This window comes from Lissotriton helveticus, chromosome 11, assembly GCF_964261635.1.
Source record: "Lissotriton helveticus chromosome 11, aLisHel1.1, whole genome shotgun sequence".
Lineage (NCBI taxonomy): Eukaryota > Metazoa > Chordata > Amphibia > Caudata > Salamandridae > Lissotriton > Lissotriton helveticus.
Window position 1 is genome coordinate 152,719,443 of NC_136072.1, and position 15,235 is coordinate 152,734,677.

Here is a 15,235-nt window from a genome sequence, read left to right on the forward strand (position 1 = left end):
ATTAAGGCAAACGTGTATGAGACTTAGACTAGGCTACGCTCAAAGAGAAGAGGCACGCAGAGATGGGAAGCAAGGGGAGGTTCATATTAAAGAAAAAGTAGAGGCAACAATTAGACGTTTTATATTGACGTCAATACAGAGGAGGCCTTTTTGAGACTGTATGCAATTTAGGATGTACAACAATAGAAAGAAACATATTTTGCATGTGAGATAGTGCTTTAGGTACTTTTGATAAGCACTAGATAAGCAAAAAGCTGATACTTGAAAAGTATAAAGTAAAAGAGAACATTCCATAGAACAGGGGGCCAGGAGGGCAGTGAAGAATCAGTGGTTAGAGTATTCACTAGAAAGTGCATTACTAAAGTAACTTCTGACGGGTACTTCTAACTGGAGATTCCTCCCCTTTAGAATGGATAGTATTGCAGTACCTACTAAGGTATGGGCTTGAGAAGTGGACTCAGACCAAAACATTATGCAGAACCGAGTGGACAAGTGCCACTACCACTTATCAGAGTATTGAGGCAGCAGTGCTTCATAAATGTATGATGGGATGCCCATGCTGCAGCCTGGTGGATGTCTAAAACAGGCACCCTTTGCCAAAGTGTTTTGTGGCGGTCTCAGCCCCAGTGGAGCAAGCTTGGAGGCCATTAGGGTTGTATCTTGGCTAGTGCATAGCTATGAATGATACAGAGGACAACGCATATTAACAGGGTCCTCTTTTGCACAGCCTTGCCTTTCTTTTCGCCAGAGAAACCTATAAAAAGCTGGCCATCCATGCCACACTCTTTTGTATCACCAATACAAAAGGTCAGAGCCCTCTTAGGATCAAGTTGATGGAGTCTCTTCTTCTTTTTCGAGAGGTGAGGCAGTGCAAAATATTATGGTATTGCAATTGACTGGTCAATGTGGAAGGAAGTCACAAACTTCAGATGAAGGATGCAATGGTCATCAGTGCCAAATTGTCCAGAGAGGTGGTAGTGTAGGTGGATGCACTTAAACCCCCTATAGTTTACTCAGTAGATGTGCTGACCTAATTGCAATGAGGAAGATGGTTTTTACAGACAACAGTCGTAAAGAACATCTGTGCATTGACTCAAAAGACATCGACATGAGGAACGTTAAGACCAAGTTTAAGTCTACTGTGGCATCATAAATGGCTTGGGAGGGAAACAAATGAGTCTAACCTTTGAAGAAACCCATGACAACAAAAGACTTAAAAAATAACCGTTCTTCAGATAATTCAAGGAAGGCTGAAAGGGTTGAGAAAATATACCTTTCAATGTGCCCACCGCAATTCCTTTCAGGGCTAAAAAAAGAACAAACATAAGAACATCTGAAATTCTGACTTTTAAGCCATCAATTCTTTGGGCCTCGCACAAAGCAATAAATTTGCCCCAACATAAACAGACTTTGTGGAATGTTGTCTGGGCACAAGGATGACATCAAACAACTTGGGGGCTCATTAGGATGGCGGACGGAAGGACGACCGCCATCCTTGAGTAGGCGGAAAAAGCCTTTTTACTGTCCGTCTGCCGCGGACACTCCGTCCGCCATATTATGATGGGAAACCCTGTCAAATTACCGTACGCGGCGGAAGAGCACGCACCGCCGCGGTAGTACACCCGACCACGCGGCGGACGCACCCAATCCAGACACACCGCCGTACGGAATGACGTGTCCGACCGTCCCCCAAATCACGATGGCGGAAAACACAACCTGCCTGAACACGGCGGAATCACCACAGCGGAGATACACACCACAAGCAGATCGCAGTCATGGACCCAGCGCTGCACGCCTTTCCGATACTCTTCGTGCTCCACCACCAACAAGTCATGGACCATCATCGACGACGACGCAGGTACGCCAACTCACCTATTGCTGCCGGAAGGGGAGTACTTGCCAGGGCTGTGACGTTGGAAGGGGGAGTGGCTTGTCATAGGAAATACATTGACGATCTCACAAAAACATACACAATTGAAGTACACAACCAGGAATGACAACGACATACCACAAAACATGATTTATTAGCTTTATTCAACATATCAGGTGCATAATATCAGAATATCCAAGAGCATGGGCATTGTGTACAACAGATCATGTACATTATTGTCATCACATGAGAGGGGATATGTGCATTGACAGTCCATTGCACAGAACAGCAACATCAGAGGCAGCATATGAGAGGGGATAAGTGCATCGACAGTCCATTGCACAGAACAGCTACATCAGAGGCAGCACAAGAGAGGGGGTAAGTGCATCGACAGTCCATTGCACAGAACAGCTACATCAGAGGCAGCACATGAGAGGGGGTAAGTGCATCGACAGTCCATGGCAAGGCACAGGTACATCAGAGGCAGCAAATGAGAGGGGGTAAGTGCATCGACAGTCCATTGCACAGAACAGCTACATCAGAGGCAGCACATGAGAGGGGGTAAGTGCATCGACAGTCCATGGCAAGGCACAGGTACATCAGAGGCAGCACATGAGAGGGGGTAAGTGCATCGACAGTCCATTGCACAGAACAGCTACATCAGAGGCAGCACATGAGAAGGGGTACGTGCATCGACAGTCCATGGCAAGGCACAGGTACATCAGAGGCAGCACATGAGAGGGGGTAAGTGCATCGACAGTCCATTGCACAGAACAGCTACATCATTGGCAGCACATGAGAGGGGATAAGTGCATCGACAGTCCATTGCACAGAACAGCTACATCATTGGCAGCAAATGAGAGGGCAGAATGCAGTATCAGAACAGCAACAGGGCATTGTGCACAACACAGCAGGTACATCATTGGCAGCAAATGAGAGGGCAGAATGCAGTATCAGAACAGCAACAGGGCCTTGTGGACAACACAGCAGGTACATCATTGGCAGCAAATGAGAGGGCAGAATGCAGTATCAGAACAGCAACAGGGCATTGTGGACAACACAGCAGGTACATCATTGGCAGCAAATGAGAGGGCAGAATGCAGTATCAGAACAGCAACAGGGCATTGTGAACAACACAGCAGGTACATCATTGGCAGCAAATGAGAGGGCAGAATGCAGTATCAGAACAGCAACAGGGCATTATGGACAACACAGCAGGTACATCATTAGCAGCAAATGAGAGGGCAGAATGCAGTATCAGAACAGCAACAGGGCATTGTGGACAACACAGCAGGTACATCATTGGCAGCAAATGAGAGGGCAGAATGCAGTATCAGAACAGCAACAGGGCATTGTGGACAACACAGCGGGTACATCATTGGCTACCCAAGTACGTGTGTCAAGCGACCAGTCACAAGGAGATTAATAATACCTAGGTGGTTACATTCGTCAATGTACACACAAAGTTAAATGACATGTGACTGATGGCAACTAAACCTCACACCACAAAATCTGGTGGACAGCTTGAACTACTCGCCTCGGACACACCGCCAGCACCAGCAACAGGAGTGTGAGACACAGCCACCGATCTACTGACTGACACATGAGCCCTAGACCCAGACACACCGCCAACACCAGCAACAGGAGTGTGAGACACAGCCACCGATCTACTGACTGACACATGAGCCCTTGACCCAGACACCCCGCCAGCACCAGCAACAGGAGTGTAAGACACAGCCACTGATCTACTGACTGACACATGAGCCCTAGACCCAGACACACCGCCAGCACCAGCAACAGGAGTGTGAGACACAGCCACTGATCTACTGACTGACACATGAGCCCTAGACCCAGACACACCGCCAGCACCAGCAACAGGAGTGTGAGACACAGCCACTGATCTACTGACTGACACATGAGCCCTAGACCCAGACACACCGCCAGCACCAGCAACAGGAGTGTGAGACACAGCCACCGATCTACTGGCTGACACATGAGCCATAGACCCAGACACACCGCCAGCACCAGAAACAGGAGTGCGAGACACATCCACAGCTGTGGTGACTGACACATGTGCCATAGACCCAGACACACTGCCCAGACATGTCCCTGTACATTGACCAACAAATACCATGCCTGCACCTGACACATGTGAGTGAACTGCAGCTGAGCCACCAGGACCACTGAAATGATGAGCCACAGGGCTGTATGGGCCAGGAGGCAGGGTGGCTCTGGGAGCTGGGGACAGCTGTACTGGAGCGACATTGGGGTGTTCAGGTCTCAGTGGTGTGTGTCTCCGTTTCTTTGTGAAACGTAGGGGCACCCCGGACATGCCTGGACTGGTAAGTGGAGTGGCATCACCAGACATCAAAGGTGTATCATGTGCTTGTGGTGGTCTGCTCTCTGGGGACGTGCTGGACCCTGCCTGCCGTTTGCTTTGTGCCTGCCTTCTGCCCTCTGCATCATGTGTAATGGGGGATGCAACAACAGTGTACTCCTTCCTCTGCTTCTGCGGGGCGTGGTTGGGAGTAGAGGTATGGGGGGACTCCACCGCTGACACATGTGTTGTACGTTCCTTACACATCAGCCTCAGTGTAGCCAGGGGTGATATATGCCTGTCCTTGATGGTGCTCGTGTCCATGGGAGAACCCTTGGCCATGGGATGTGCCTTGTACGCCGGAGGTGTCCTGTCCCTGGAATGGCCCTGATCCCTTGCCGGTGCCCTGTCCCTGGGTGCAGACTTGTCCATTGTAGTGTCCCTCTCCTTTGAAGCTACCTTGCTCTTGGGAGGTGCCCTTTCCTTGGTACTGTCCTTGTCCTTGGGAGTGTCCCTGCTCTTGGGAGGTGCCCTCTCCTTGGTACTGTCCTTGTCCTTGGGAGTGTCCCTGCTCTTGGGAGGTGCCCTTTCCTTGGTCCTGTCCTTGTCCTTGGGAGTGTCCCTGCTCTTGGGAGGTGCCCTTTCCTTGGTACTGTCTTTGTCCTTGGGAGTGTCCCTGCTCTTGGGAGGTGCCCTTTCCTTGGTACTGTCCTTGTCCTTGGGAGTGTCCCTGCTCTTGGGAGGTGCCCTTTCCTTGGTACTGTCCTTGTCCTTGGGAGTGTCCCTGCTCTTGGGAGGTGCCCTTTCCTTGGTACTGTCCGTGTCCTTGGGAGTGTTCCTGGTCTTGGGAGGTGCCCTTTCCTTGGTACTGTCCTTGTCCTTGGGAGTGTCCCTGCTCCTGGGAGGTGGCCTTGGCTTGGGAGTCACTTTCGGGGGGGATGGCTGTGTAGCATGTGAATCCATTTCCACACACACCCCTAGATGATCCTGTGTGTCAACTCCAGTGTTGGACACGTCGTCCTCGGATAAAGAGATCACAGGCCTAGGGGATGGTGTCTGTGCCCTCCGTGCCCTGCCTTGCTGCCTGTGGCTGCTCCTAGTGTAATAACCTGAATAAGAGGCCTGGTCTGATGACTCACTCTCCTCTGTAACATCAAGTGGTGTGGATGGTTGTACAGAAGTAGCACCCTGTCTATGCGACTGTACAATGGCTGAGGACACAGTGTTTGCCAATGACTGAACTGTTCTGTGGAGACCAGCAACATCGCCATGCATCCCCTCCATTAATGCCACCACCTGCCCCAACTTCCTATCGTGGTCTTGGAATGCATTGATCATGTTGGTCTGCCCTACACACAGCTGTCGCAGCAGATCAACACCCTCTGCACAAAGTGCACTTTGTGTCACAGGGGCAGCGGTTCCTGCACCAAAGGCAACTCTGCTCCCCCTCCTCTGGCGAGCAAGAGCAGTACATGTTGCAGTGGGTGGCAGTGTGGGCCCTGTGTGCTGTGTCCCGACTGAAGGTGTCGATTGCCCACTCCCTGTCTGTGCCAACAGTGCGGACTCACCAACACTTTCGGAGGATGAGGGCGATGGTGTCTCCACATGTGAGTCCTCTGGGACAGTTCTGTCCCCCTCTCCGTGGCTGCCATCTTCAGTGTCAGTCTGCGTGTGTGTGTCATCTCGGATCCGGATGCATTGCCACCACTCATCTCCGTTGTCTGTGTCTCAGTGCCTTCGGCCAAAGCTGAAAGAGAGAGAGAAGAGATGTTAAAGTAAGTGACACTCACGTACTGAAGGTTTCTAAGTCACACCGTTCCTTACAGTCCTTTGATATGTAGCACACATCTTGTACACGAACCACCCCTACCACACATCCAAGCATCATAGATCCGTTGGTTTCTGTGAAACCTGTACATCATACAAGCAGGGCAAGTGCATGCAGAACACCACACATGTCATGCCATGGGACACCAGACCTCAACGGCATGTCCTGGAACCCTCAAATACTAATCAACTGGCATGTCCACCTGGCGGACATGGGTGCTACCGCTCACTCCGCTAATGACACCAACTTGCAATATATGCATCAGATACGCACCACGGATGTCACTACTGTGTCTGAGCACGGATACATGCATTCACTCACAAGTTACAGACACATACAGTCTGCTTACCGCTAGTTTTCTGTGGATCCCCTCTCAGCCGGGCGGACAGGTCAGGATGCGTCACAGCAATGATACGGTGCATTAGAGGGGTCATGGTGCGTTGTTCAAGGCGGCCTGTTCTCGGAATTATCCCCAGTGTCATCTCTGCAACATTCTTACTGAGCCTGGATATGTCGTCCCAGCGCTTGTGGCAGTGTGTGTGTCGTCTATTGCACACCCCCACTGCCCGTACATCACGTGCTATGGTCTTCCACACGGCCTTGCGAAGGTGCAGCTTCACCTACCAGGATGGGAGACAAGAGGCTAATGTCAGTGGACTGTTTGACAATCATAGACATTGCAGAAACACATATCTTCATGCAGCCATGCGCAGTACAACACATGTGAAGGTCCCACAGCACACCGCCAAGCTTGCAGTAGCAAGGAGTCAGTGACCACCTTATGCCCACCAACATGTTACCCACTTCACTTACCACCTGTCCGGGGGCACCGTAGAACCGTTCATAGTGGCGGAGCACACCGTCCACAAGGACATCCAGCTCCGCTGCGGTGAAGGGACGAGACCGGGTCTCTCGCACTCCCTGCATGGCAAGGTTGACAACTGTGGCAGTACAGCAGCAGTAGTTGGATAGCTCAGGAGCAGCAGGTCGAGGTGACGGTCGCAGGCAGCAGTAGTTGGATAGCTCAGGAGCAGCAGGTTGAGGTGACGGTCGCAGGCAGCAGTAGTTGGATTGCTCAGGAGCAGCAGGTCGAGGTGACGGTCGCAGGCAGCAGTAGTTGGATAGCTCAGGAGCAGCAGGTCGAGGTGACGGTCACAGGCAGCAGTGTGCAGGAAATCTTCACACATATATAGGGCCTTGAGTTCATACCAGTGGCATACGTCTGCAGCAATTGGTTTTCCATGGATGCTTCATTCAAAAAGAGCCAATGACTCACATTGTTGTGGCGGATCACGTCTTCCGCAATATTTGAATGCGCTTACGTGCAACGCGTTACCTGTTCCCATTGGCTACATGTGCACGGACCGTCACGTTCACACAACGGCAACCGCATGTACGCGCTACCGTGACAGTGCAACATTTGAAAATATTCACTCACTGGCGCCGCTATGGCGGTGCACGCCTTCCGCGGTGGCGGTGCAGGCAAACACGTACATTTGATGATGCAATCTGAAATGGCAGTTGAAACAACCACTTACAGTGTCATTGCCTCGCCCACCGCCAGTCCAGGCCGGTCACCCACTGCCAGTCCAGGCCGGTCACCCACTGCCAGGACTGAGCGGTGCCTGGACTGGCGGTGGGTGACCGTCCTGGACTGGCGGTGGGTGACCGGCCTGGACTGGCGGTGGGTGACCAGCCTGGACTGGCAGTGGGTGACCGGCCTGGACTGGCGGTGGGTGACCGGCCTGGACTGGCGGTGGGTGACCGTCCTGGACTGGCGGTGGGTGACCGGCCTGGACTGGCGGTGGGTGACCGTCCTGGACTGGCGGTGAGTGACCGGCCTGGACTGCCGGTGGGTGACCAGCCTGGACTGGCGGTGGGTGACCGGCCTGGACTGGCGGTGGGTGACCAGCCTGGACTGGCGGTGGGTGACGGTCCTGGACTGGCGGTGGGTGACCGCCTGGACTGGTGGTGGGCGAGGCAATAACACTAAGTGGTTGTTTCAACTGCCATTTCAGATTGCATCATCAAATGTACATGTTTGCCTGCACCGCCACCGCGGAAGGCGTGCACCGCCATAGCGGCGCCAGTGAGTGAATATTTTCAAATGATGCTCCGCCACGGTAGTGCGCACATGCATTTAGCGGGGTGCAACCGGGATGGTCAGTGACCATACAGCATATGTAATGCTTAATTGCTGTGGCGTATGTACACACACTGCATGTCTCCGCGCACATGTAAACTTCTTAGTTGTACGAGTGTCAGGACATGTCTGGAATGCTGTAAGATATTTTGAAGTGTAGTCTATGGAGCATGTCCACGTGCGACAATCATGTCCATTTTTTCTATGTGTGCTCAGACTGTAGACCTTGCCAGTGGTCAACATAGGCTAGTGTTGTTGCCCAAAGTAGTGTCAGATGTGCATTTTGACGTGTTGACGGTTTGGTCTTGTGGACACACATGTTCATTTCTACTCATCAACACAGTACCTCAAGGGTGTGTACACACATTCATTACCTGTTGTGAGTGTGTTGTTTGTGTGTGCAAGTAACAATGATGTGTGTGTACATGCATTTTGTGTATGCGTGTCTGTTGGTGTGTGCCCATGCATGTCAGCTGAGGGGGCATTGTCTGTGTGTTCATGGGTGCATGAACACAAGTCGGGTGTCTTCAAATTTCATGTTGTTTGTGCACGTACATGTGTGTCTGTGTGGACGCTTGTCCACATATGGGCCCTCAGTCATGTGTTGTTGCAAAAAGTTCGAACATGTGTGCACGTTACATTGTACATGTGAGGCCACAGGATGGTCTTTGTGGCTGTACATTGTGTGTAGTCTGCTCTATTTCATGATATTTTGTCCCGGTCACACATATCATCACTGTCTGCAACATGTCTTATTAGCATTGTGGTGCTCTTGATGTGATGGTGTTGCACGGCTATGCGTTGTTGGTCATTTGACATCTGCTGCCATCTATTCCCACACAGGAGGGCTCCGAATGTGCATCGACCATACACTGTGCTGAAGGACATGGTTGACGAGGAGGTGATCCGCAAATACCGGCTTGACCGACTGCGATTGCAGGAGCTTGTCACACAATTGACACCTCATCTGCAGCCACGCCGGATATATCCTGGGGCTTTCACACCCAGAGCAAAGGTGATGGCGGCACTACATTTCTTTGCGACTGGCACTTTCCAGTACACCGTTGGCCATGCGGGAGGGATGTCACAATCCATGTTCAGCATGGTTCTGCGGGATGTCCTGAATGCCATGATGCTGTACAAGGATGATTACATCCATTTTCCACGTCAGGCCGAATTGGCAGCAGTCAAAGGGGACTTCTATGCCCTGGCCCAGTTACCACACGTGGTGGGTTCAATTGATGGGAAACATATTGGTCTCATACCACCCCGGGCACATGAAGCTGTATATAGGAATCGGAAGCACTACCATTCCCTCAACGTGCAAGTGGTGTGCCTGGCTGACAACATCATCTCGCATGTGTGTGCCAGATTTCCCGGTTCTGCCCATGACTCCCACATCATGCGGAGCAGGATTGTCCCCCAACTGATGGCTAATCTGCGTCCAGAATGTGCGTGGCTTGTAGGTGAGTGTGCTGAAAGGACAATTGTGTTGTCAGTGTGTTGTGAGGACAAATGTGTTGTATGTGTGGCATAGTGTTTCCACAATTCATGGTAATGACATTTGTGTCTGTCATCATACCATCCAGGCGACTCGGCGTACCCAAACAGGCCGTGGCTGCTGAGCCCCATCAGGAATCCTACTACCCCTGGTGAATTGCGTTATAATGATGCCCATGGGAGGACACGTCGAGTGATAGAACGTACTTTTGGACTGCTGAAGTCTAGGTTTCGCTGCCTGGATAAGACCGGAGGGGCCCTGCCATACTCACCAGGCAAAGAATGCAAAATCGTGATTGCCTGCTGCATGCTCCACAACCTGGCATTGCGCAATAACATAGAACTGATCATGGACCCTGAAGACCAACAGGTTGCTCGGCCTCCCATCCCACCCATGTCGACTGATGAGGATAGTGGTGAGGAAGAAGGTGTGGACCAGAGGCGTCAGCTCATTGATCGCTATTTCCCTTGAATGTGAGTAACTACCGTTTGTACAGCCAGACAATGCGTGATGTATGTTTGGTGGTGGAGTGTGGATGTGGTGTGTCTATGCTGTCTGTTCTGGTATGTTCAGTTAGCAAATGTTTGTGTTACATGGGGTACATGGTATGCTCCCTGATGTGTGTCCTGTGATCAACTTAATTGGGGATGAGTGTGGTTTGTGGGATGTTGCAGTACAGTGTGTTGTGATGGATGTGAATCTCTTTCATTACCTGTGTTTGTTCTCTCTTTATCCCTAGGTCCCTCCCACAGAGCCATGAATCTCAACAACATTGATCCCTGCACCTGGTAACTTAACATTCTGAGACATTCATGTGATTAAAACATGGAGGCAACACATCATTGAGTGTGTACGTGATGCTTATTTACAGGTTGAGGATTGTTGTTGGTGCATATTTACAAAGCAGTGTTGGTGGGGGAGTGAGAGTTGAAGGTCATGGCAGATGGAAACACTGTTGGGACACCACATTCTGTGATGTCCACCTAGTCCAACAGACGTGTGGCAATGCTTGGCATTGTGGGGCAGGATAGTTGGCAGGGTGAATGGCAGGCTAGGACAAGGGTGAAGTCATTGGTGACCCCTCCTAGAGCAGGTAGCTGGAGCAACACCACTGCTCTCACCGGCATCCAGCCTCGGACAGCCCCTCCGTCGTGTAGCAGGAGCGGAGACAGCTGTGGGTGCAGGTTGGTCAGGGGCCACCTCCCTGTCCGTGGGCTCAGGTGTGGGTGGCGGTGGTGTTGGAGAGCGGTCCCGCTGGGCACTAGGGTGAGGGGGTGGTGGTGTGGCGCGGGATAGCCAGTCCCTCCACAGAGCAGTTTGCTGGCCCATGAGGTCCATAATTTGCCCTATGCGCGTGTCTATGGACCGCAACAGATTGCTGTTCTCCTGTGAGTCTTGGTGGGCCCGTTCAGACTGTTCCTGCGCCCGCTGATAGGATGCATTGACTCTTGCAATGGCTTCCAGGGTTTCTGCGGCTGGATGGGGTGGGTGTCCTTCCCCACCTCGGCGGGCAACTGCACTCCTGCTTGTGTGCTGTGCCCTCACCTGTGTCCTCTCATGTCCACTCTCCCTGCTTGCCTGGGATGTAGATGGCCCATCATCGGCTGATGGGTCAGGCAGGGTGGCACTGGCAGGAGTGGTGGTGGTGGAGGTGGTGGTGGCTGCACAGCTCACTATGGCAGGTGATGGTGTGGTGACACAGGCCGTGGTGGTGGAGGCAGTGATGTCCTGTGAGCCTGATGGCCCTGGAAGTCTGCTTGGTCCCGCTTCCTCCTCTGCGTCTGAGCTGGCAATGGGCTCGTCCCCAGATAGTCCGTGCTGTGAGGGGGCGACTGGTGCTGGCGGTTGGTGCTTGAGGCAGTAAAGTTGCGATCGCCTAAGGGATAAAATTATCAAGTTCAATGCTGTGGACATGACATGGTTTTGGTAACAACATTACTAATCTGTTACCTCTCTCTCGCAATCTCCCCCCCGACCGCCACCCTCCCTGTGGACATGGGGGCCTGTTGGGAGTTGTAGTGCTGGTCTCTCACACACCCCACCCACCTCTCTCACACACCCCACCCACCACCACCCTCCCTGTGGACATGGGGGCCTGTTGGGAGTTGTAGTGCTGGTCTCTCACACACCCCACCCACCACCACCCTCGCTGTGGACATGGGGGCCTGTTGGGAGTTGTAGTGCTGGTCTCTCACACACCCCACCCACCACCTCCCTTCCTGTGGACATGGGGGCCTGTTGGGAGTTGTAGTGCTGGTCTCTCACACACCCCACCCACCACCACCCTCCCTGTGGACATGGGGGCCTGTTGGGAGTTGTAGTGCTGGTCTCTCACACACCCCACCCACCTCTCTCACACACCCCACCCACCACTACCCTCCCTGTGGACATGGGGGCCTGTTGGGAGTAGTAGTGCTGGTCTCTCACACACACCCCCACCACCACCCTCCCTGTGGACATGGGGGCTTGTTGGGAGTTGTAGTGCTGGTCTCTCACACACCCCACCCACCTCTCTCACACACCCCACCCACCATCACCCTCCCTGTGGACAATAGGGCCTGTTGGGAGTTGTAGTGCTGGTCTCTCACACACCCCACCCACCTCTCTCACACACCCCACCCACCACCACACTCCCTGTGGACATGTGGGCCTGTTGGGAGTTGTAGTGCTGGTCTCTCACACACCCACCCACCTCTCTCACACACCCCACTCACAACCACCACCCTCCCTGTGGACATGGGGGCCTGTTGGGAGTTGTAGTGATGGTCTCTCACTCACACACCCCACCACCACCCTCCCTGTGGACATGGGGGCTTGTTGGGAGTTGTAGTGCTGGTCTCTCACACACCCCACCCACCACCACCCTCCCTGTGGACATGGGGGCCTGTTGGGAGTTGTAGTGCTGGTCTCTCACACACCACCCCCACCTCTCTCACCCACCCCACCCACCACCACCCTCCCTGTGGACATGGGGGCCTGTTGAGAGTTGTAGTGCTGGTCCCTCAAACACCCCACCCACCTCTCTCACCCACCCCACCCACCACCACCCTCCCTGTGGACATGGGGGCCTGTTGGGAGTTGTAGTGCTGGTCTCTCACACACCCCACCCACCTCTCTCACACACCCCACCCACCACCACCCTCCCTGTGGACATGGGGGCCTGTTGGGAGTTGTAGTGCTGGTCTCTCACACACCCCACCCACCACCACCCTCCCTGTGGACATGGGGGCCTTTTGGGAGTTGTAGTGCTGGTCTCTCACACAAACCCCCCCACCACCACCCTCCCTGTGGACATGGGGGCTTGTTGGGAGTTGTTGTGTTGGTTGCTCTGACAACATGCAAGCATGGGAACGTATGAGGCAACATTTGTGTTTGGTCATGGTGTGTGCATTTGAGGCCAGGACTACACATTTGGGTGACTGTGTGGTCCACATGCATGGACTGGTGGCAGAGAGATTTGTCTTGTCAGTTGTGCATGGCAGAGCACATCAGTGCGTTCGTGGTCATTTCTTTGTACTTACCAGCCTCTTCTCCCTCCTCGATTCCCTCCAGGCTCACAGGGTGCAGTATGCCCAGCACCTTCTCCTCCCATTCAGTAAATGGTACGGGTTCCGGGGGAGTGCCGCCGCCAGTGTGGTGTGCCCGCAGGTGGTTCTTCGCCCTGATGCCCTTCACCCTTGCCTTGAGGTCGTGCCACCGCCTCTGGATGTCGTGCTTGGTGCGTGGCACGGTCCCTGACGCATTCACTCTGCTGACTATCCTGTCCCACATGTGGTTTTTGGTTGCCAAGGTTGTCTGCTGGACTAGGTTGCCGAAGAGCTGTGGTTCGACACGGATGATTTCATCCACCATGACCTTCAACTCGGTGTCAGTAAATTTAGGATTTTTTTTTGGGTGCCATGGTGTGTGATGTGCTTGGTGTGGTGGGATGGGCAGGTGTGTGGTGTGTATGGATGGTGTGGTGTTGGGTAGTGGGGTGTGTGTGTTTGTGAGCAGGTTGCATGTGTGTTTGTGTGTGTCTGCTGGCCGTGCTAATGTGGCTCTTGCTTGCAGCTATGCTGTGATGCAAAGGACTGTGGTAGTGGGAGGGATTAATTTTATACTCTGTGTGGTGGTGGTGTCCCAATGGTAGTTGCCAATCAGGTGTTCTGTAGGTGTGGTGATTTAGGTGCATTTTTCGGTGCTTGGGGGGGGGTCAATGGGGCGTGTAGTTGCTGGGGGTGGGTGTTTCAGGTGGTTGGGTGTTATGTTATGTTTGATGTGATGTCTATTTACTTCCATCGGCCATTTTCTAATCGGTTTGACGGATGGGATGGTGTTTGTGTGGTCCTTCCGCAGTCATGGTCCGTTTTCGGAGGTATTGCTTCCGCGGCGGTGGAGTACGGCAGTGAGTTCCGTTGGAATGGCGGCATTATCCTAATCACGCGGACGGACCCTCCGCAGGTATGGCGGCGGTTGGGCCTGTTCCTGCGGTCATGTGCGTCCGCGGCGGTGGGGGTTCTTTTGGTTCCGTCCGCCGCAGACGGTGTTAGATGTGTTCCGTCCGCCGCGGACGGTGTTTGATGTGATCCGTCCGCCGCGGTCGGAATTTCTAGACATGAATATCCTAATCGCAATGCGTGCGGGAGTGATTTTTCCGCGACCATGGCGGACGTTACCCGTTTCCGTACGTCATCCTAAACGACCCCTAGGCTGGCAAGTCGAAAGCATTCAATTGCCACTTTTTAATCTCCATGCATAGAGCTGTAGGTTGTGGAGACTCGGATGCAGGACCCTGCTCCATTGCTGAGACAGGTAGTCCTCCCGAAGTGATAGCTTGATTGGGGCAAATGCTCAGCTACTCTGGGTACCACATGCTCCTCCTTGCTCACTCCGGGGTGAATAAAATAACATGTGCCCAGTCCTTTCTGATCTTCCTCCAAACCTGAAGCAGTAGAGGGCTAGAGGTGGATATGCATACAATAGCCCTTCGTACTGTTCCAACCGCATTTCCAGGCAAATGCCTTGAAGAAAGCCCCAGCAAACAAAATTGTTGACACTGTACTTTTGATGGTGGCGCATGGATCTGGCCAGGGCAAACCTCTCACTGGTTGAAGAAAAGCTTGTGCCACCTTGGGTTGAAGACACCAGTCATGGTCCACCAGACGATGTCTGCTGAGTTAAACTACTCGGGCATTCAGCAACCTGATAAGTGACTGTCTACCAAGAAGAAGTTCTGCTGCTCCAACTACCTCAAAAGGTGTAGAGCCTACAGGAAAATGATCAGGGACCCCATTCCGCCCTGCTTATTGTAATAGCATATTGTGGATGTGTTGTCTGTGAGAACCTGAAACACCCTCCCGTTGATGGAAAGCAGAAAGGCTTTTAACATCAGATGGATCACTCACAGCTCCAAAAGATAGATATGGAGCTGACTCTCTGCCACAGGCCAGAGGTTTCAGATCAGCAGCTCCCATAGGTGACCTCCCGAACCCAACAGTGACACACCTATCACAACTGGGAATTAGGGGTTTGAAAGGAGGAACGGCCTGCCGTAAGTCAAGTTGGCTACCTTCTCTTGTGAAATCTGGACAGAG